This window comes from Heteronotia binoei, chromosome 16 (genome assembly GCF_032191835.1).
Source record: "Heteronotia binoei isolate CCM8104 ecotype False Entrance Well chromosome 16, APGP_CSIRO_Hbin_v1, whole genome shotgun sequence".
Lineage (NCBI taxonomy): Eukaryota > Metazoa > Chordata > Lepidosauria > Squamata > Gekkonidae > Heteronotia > Heteronotia binoei.
Window position 1 is genome coordinate 8,601,634 of NC_083238.1, and position 5,990 is coordinate 8,607,623.

General features: G+C 43.8%; 1 non-coding gene across 1 annotated transcript; it reads left to right on the forward strand.

Annotated features, from left to right (window-relative positions):
• The first annotated feature begins 795 nt into the window (after positions 1 to 795).
• On the forward strand, positions 796 to 862 carry TRNAT-CGU (transfer RNA threonine (anticodon CGU)). Its single transcript has one exon. It is a non-coding gene; the product is annotated as a tRNA-Thr (tRNA).
• Positions 863 to 5,990: the final 5,128 nt, after the last annotated feature.

A 5,990-nucleotide genomic window follows, 5' to 3' on the forward strand; every position in this document is an offset into this window, starting at 1 on the left:
CCTGTGTAGATGACCCGTTGGTGCAATGATTCACCATATAGGGAAGGGCAGTGGGGCGTGACGGCAAGAGCGTGTGCAGAGTGTAGGTAGACCACAACAGGAACTGGGCTTAGCAATAGGAACGTCGATACGAAGAGCCAACACAGCCGTTTGGTTTTATAACAAACGGTGTATTATACAAAATTTTTACAGCAGCGAAGACAAATACATACGCGGTCCAGAGTAACAAAATGCTTTGCCAGTAATCCAAACACATAGAGCGAGAAAACATTCTGGCGCTCTGCTGGCGAAATAGTACAGCCCACCAATCAGCTAATCTGCTGACTCATAGTGACTCCTCTGGACAGATCCAGATATTACCAGTTATTGCATCAGCCAGGTTGAGTAGTCCTGTGACTCTCGTCATGTGACACCTGTCACTTTGACGGTTCTTGATCGACCATGCTTCACAGCAGGCCACATACTACTAACAGGGCGATGGCCCAACCTCCTGCCTTTTCTTTTATTCACATCTGCAGGGTGTGAATAAGTAAGGGAAGTGCCTGCATGCACACTCCCTCCCTGTTTAGAAAGCAGCATAACTGATTATGAGGAGAAGACTCGGCTACATCCTCTGTGAATCCATACCATGCAGGTGACTTTGTGAAAATACAAAGACGGGGTGGGGTGAGCATGCTCGTTACTCTTCCTCCCTGAATGGTGAGTCAATATTGGTATGTGCTGAGAAAAAAAAAATGTGGCATCACTAATTTATCATATGCAAGGTTTATTTGGCTACCATATTTGGGGAGGGACGGTGGCTCAGTGGTAGAGCATCTGCTTCGTAAGCAGAAGGTCCCAGGTTCAATCCCTGGCATCTCCAAAAAGGGTCCAGGCAAATAGGTGTGAAAATCCTCAGCTTGAGACCCTGGATAGCCGCTGCCACTCTGAGTAGACAAGACTGACTTTGATGGACCAAGGGTCTGATTCAGTATAAGGCAGCTTCAGATGTTCATATATAATGCTCTGCTGCAATATCGCCTCATTTTACTTTCCCTTGCAGTTTCATATTTCAATTCGGTCCCTTAATAGAGAAATAAAGACTTTTAAGCATTTTTCTCCATCTCCTCTTCTGCTATGAAAGTTCCCTGCTCACATCATTAAGAAACATGTAGGATATTTTTATATGTGTGTAAAATATGTGATTCTTCCAAAAGGAATCGAGGCACATGGTTTTTACATCTTACTAGCTTCTACAGTCAAAATGTGTACATTTTATTCTAATCCTTGCTCTTATTGACGTTCTTAAGGGAATTGTCCCTTGAGCTATATTGTGGAAATTGTTCTGTACAAGTTTGCAAAGACCTTTAAAACCCTGACAGTGGATTTCATCTGTAACCGATCAGTATCCTGAAATTGATAAGATTTGTGTGACAGCAGCTCAATTTATAACTAGCAGCAATGCAATTTTTTTTTAAAAAAACCCCAACATATCATAAACTTGTGCTGCTAGCATTGTCCATATTCTGTCACATCAGACACCCCATGCCATTTCATTCATTCTTTCTTTCTTTCTTTCATTTTTTTTTGTGTGTGAGGGAGTGTGTGCATCTGGAAATCATGGTGACCTCTGGTGACTGACCCCCTACTGGAATCATGGAGGATATTCAGAGAGGCTGAATAAAGCCTGTTCCTGCTCTGGTATTCCAAGGAGGTCTCCCATTCAAATACTTGCCAGATTTGACCTTGCTTAGTTTCTGAGATCCGATGAGATTGGACTTGCCTGGGCTATCCGGGTTAGGGTCCTGCCATTGCACTCTTGATTTGTTCTCAATTCAAAATGAAGCGATACCTTTGCATTTGGCAGCATTCTATCAGCCAATAATGGCACTTGAGTGCAATTAGGAATGGGCACAAACCAGCTCACAAAACTGTGGTCATTGCAAATTTTGGCCAGTTTGTGGTTCACAAACTGCAGTCCAGCCACAAACTTCTGCAAACTTCCGCAAACCTTCCAGTCCAGTCTTGGTAGAATATTCATTTTAATTGCGGCTATTCTATCCAACAGTGACAAATTAAGTTTATTCCACTTTAACATATCTTCATCCATTTTACGCCATAGCTTCTCATAACTATTTTTGAACAAATCAATATTCTTCATTGTTATCTCCACACCCAAATATTTTACCTTGGAGGTAACTTCACAGCCCGTTAGTCTCTGCAATTCTTGTTGCTTATTCATTTGCATATTTTTACATAGAAGTTTTGATTTTTCTTTATTAATACAAAGTCCCGCCAACTCCCCATATTCTTGTATTTTGGCTAAGAACAAAGGTGTGACTTGTATGTGTTGGAACTCAGTCCTAAAATGGCTGACTGACTCCATCTTAGTAATAGTAATGTTGTTTCTGCAATGTCATGCTGAGTCATGCTGCATCATGATCCAGCTGTTACCTGTTACTGAGGTAAGGTGGGATGACCTCACCTGTAATTAGGCTTTGTGCTGACTCACAGAGCTGATGCAACCCTGATGATTGGTATGTGTACTTAGGGAAGCTCAGTGAGCTTGCTCAGTCTGCCTGTAAGGATTGTGGGTTCTGTGAGGCCCGCTATCTGGGTGGCAGCGATCACTGCTGGTGTTGGATCCTATGCTACTGTGCTTGGATCGTGCTGTGTATACTTACTGCTGTATACTGTTATCTACTGAAGTGTGTACTGATTACTGTGTATGACCTTGGCCTGGCAACGACTCTGAATATTGGATACTATTCCTGGTAAATATATCTACCATTGAATACAGCTGTTTCTCTTGTCTATTAATTCCTGTGTTTTGCCTGTCCCTCTCCTTCAGCTCTTCTGCTGCGTGCAAAATACTCTGACATTGGTTCTGGGCCCAGAGCTCCCAGTGTTTCTAGAGGTGCTGCTGTTCTGAAGACAGAGGAGGCAACACAGTTTTTTGGAAGAGACGGAGGCAGACTGCCAAGTTGCCCAGGTGTCCAGTGATAAGTAGCAGAGATGGAAGCTGCAAATGTTGTTTCCTTCTCTGGGCTCAGCATTACTAAGCTGAATGGGACTAACTATGCTACGTGGTCCCAGAAGGTCAGTCTGTTATTAAAGCACCAAGAGCTGTGGGAGGTGGTGGCTGCTCCTATCAGTAGCCCGGAGGGTGAAGAGGAGGCTGCTGAGGAGGCAGAGGAAGCTGCTGAGGACAGAAAAGCTGCAGACCTTTTGCGTAAAAAGGATGTTAAGGCTTTGTCTTTAATAGGTCTTTCTCTAGACGACTCCCAGCTGGTGCATATAGCAGGACTGGAGACGGCTAATGACTGCTGGAATGCTTTGAAGGAAATTTACGTCCGAGGAACTGTCGGTTCTCAGATTCGTTTGGTGAGGAAGCTTCTGCATACCAGGCTGGCAGCTAATGCTGATATGTTATCTCATATAGAGTCTATGCGTAGGATGTTTCTAGAGCTAAGAGAGCATAACCAAATGTTTTCTGAATCACAGGAGGTGTGCATACTTTTAAGTTCTTTAGATGCATCATATGACGCTGTGATAACGAGCCTGGAGGGTTTGCCTGAGACAGGGTTGACCATGAACGTCGTAACTGGACGGCTTCTTGATGAATATGGCAAGAGACAGTCCAATTCCTCTCTACGTGTGGAGAAAAAGCCTGTCTGTAAGCCAGAGAGGGGCAGTGAATTTACTGTTAAGGAGGATCCTGACTGTCAAACAGGTAATGTAATGGCTGTAAGGAAGAAATGTTTCCGGTGTGGCTCATCCAGACATTTGTTTAGGAATTGTCAAGGCCAGAAAGGGAAAGAGAGACGGTCTGAAATGAGGTCTGCTGATAAGAGTGGTAATGTGCATCTCGTTACTACTGGTAAGTCAACTAACCACACTCAATCTTTCCTAATTGACAGCGGAGCGTCGGAGAACCTCTGTAGAGAGAGGAGTTTGTTTACTACTTACACACCTGTTGATAACCAGTCTGTTGTTTTAGCAGATGGAGTTAAGGCAACTGTTTTTGGCAGAGGGAAAGTGTTCCTGCCAAGCCTAAGGAAGGAGCTTCAAATGGGTTTTGTTCCTTCACTTAAGATGAATCTGCTGTCGGTGTCTGCTCTGTGCAGGGAAGGTTTCAAACTGCAATTTGACACCTCGTGCTGTGAGCTGAGGACCAGTGACGGTGTGTGTGTAAAGGCAATGCTGAAGGAAGATTTATACTTCTTGCATACCAAGGTACAAACGTGTAATAACGTCTGTGTAAATAAACCAGTGCATGATAATTGCTGTCATCTTTTACACAGGAAATTAGGCCATGCTGGTTTTCCTGCTCTAAAGAAGACTGTTGAACAGGCAGAAGGTATTAATCTTAAACCTTGCAAGGAATTTCTTGACTGTGAAATCTGCAAGCTGGTAAAGTCTACAAAAGCTCCTGTGCGTACTCCAAGTAAATTTACTAGTAAGAAACCTCTTGACCTAGTGTTCTTAGACCTGATAGGGCCCTTTAAGGAGTCAGTGGGCGGGGCCAAATATGTCTTAAGTATAGAAGATCACTATTCAAGGTATGGTTTTGTTTACCTGTTGAAAGCTAAAACTGAAACCTTTCAAAATGTGCAGAATTGGCTAAGGTTTGTTAAGAGAAAAACAGGAAATGTGCCTGCATGCATTATTTCTGATAGAGGCTCGGAATTTGTTAATAAACGTTTTCAAAGTTTATTTGCAGAGCTTGGGATTGAGCACAGATTGACTGCTCCGTACAGACCTACCCATAATGCTTTTTGTGAGAGAAGAGGCCGTACATTGCAAGACATGTGCCAGTGTATGTTACGTGATGCAGATATGCCCTGGAGATTTTGGGCAGAGGCTATGTGCTGTGCCAACTACAACCTGAACAGAGTTTGGTGTTCATCTACTGGCAAAATACCAGCAAGCCTATGGCATGACAAGGTAACTAACTTGGCAAATTTGCATGTATTTGGAGTTACAGCTTTTGTTCATATTCCTCAACAGCTCAGACGTAAAGGCCAACTGAAGGCTAGACGTATGAGGTTTCTCGGGTATGAGAGAAACGGGAGCTGTTATCGTTTTGGCACGCTCGACAGTCGTGAGGTGGTGATTAGTGCTTCAGCCACGTTTCTGGAGAGATCAGAGGGCTGGGATCGTTGCACCCAATCGCCAGCGTTCTGTCTTGAGGATGACCAAGGAATCCGGTTACAAGTCAGCTCAATGCCTAGCAACCCAGAGGAGGGAGAGGCGGCTGAGTTAACCCCAAAAGAAGAGATGCCTGACGAGGAGGAGATGGAGGAGAAGCCTACTCGTGAGGAATCATCCGGGAGGAATGTGCCAACTGATGAGCCTGCATTGAGGAGATCTACACGTGAAAGAAGAGCTCCTGAGAGATTTAGTCCTGTAATGTCTGCTATACATGAGCCTGAGAAATATACTGACATTTTCTCTTTGTCCAAGGAAGAGCAGTGTAACTGGAAGGCTGCTATGGACGATGAACTTTCTTCCCTGAAACGTTTAAATGTTTATGTTGAGACTGATACTGTACCTGCTGGTGTAAAACCCATAGGCAGTAGATGGGTATACAAGGTGAAAACAGACCAGTCTGGGGGAAAAAAGTATAAGGCGAGGCTTGTAGCACAAGGTTGCAGACAGACTAATGAGACTTACGACGAAGTGTTTGCTCCAACGTTAAAGAGCAGTTCACTTCTGACTGCGTTAACTGTGGCAGCCAGAGAAAAACTCCATTTTACCCATTTGGATGTCTGTGTGGCATACCTAAATGCTAATTTGGAGCACCAAATTTATTTAAAGAGACCAGAGGGTATTCCTGGTACTGGAAAGGGATACTGGTTACTAAATAAGAGCTTGTATGGTCTAAAGCAAAGTGGTCATCAATGGTCAAAATGCCTAGTGGGTACACTTAAACAGCTAGGGTTTACCCAGAGCATTGCTGATCCATGTGTGTTTACCAAGGGAAGTGGTGAAACACGATGTATTGTTCT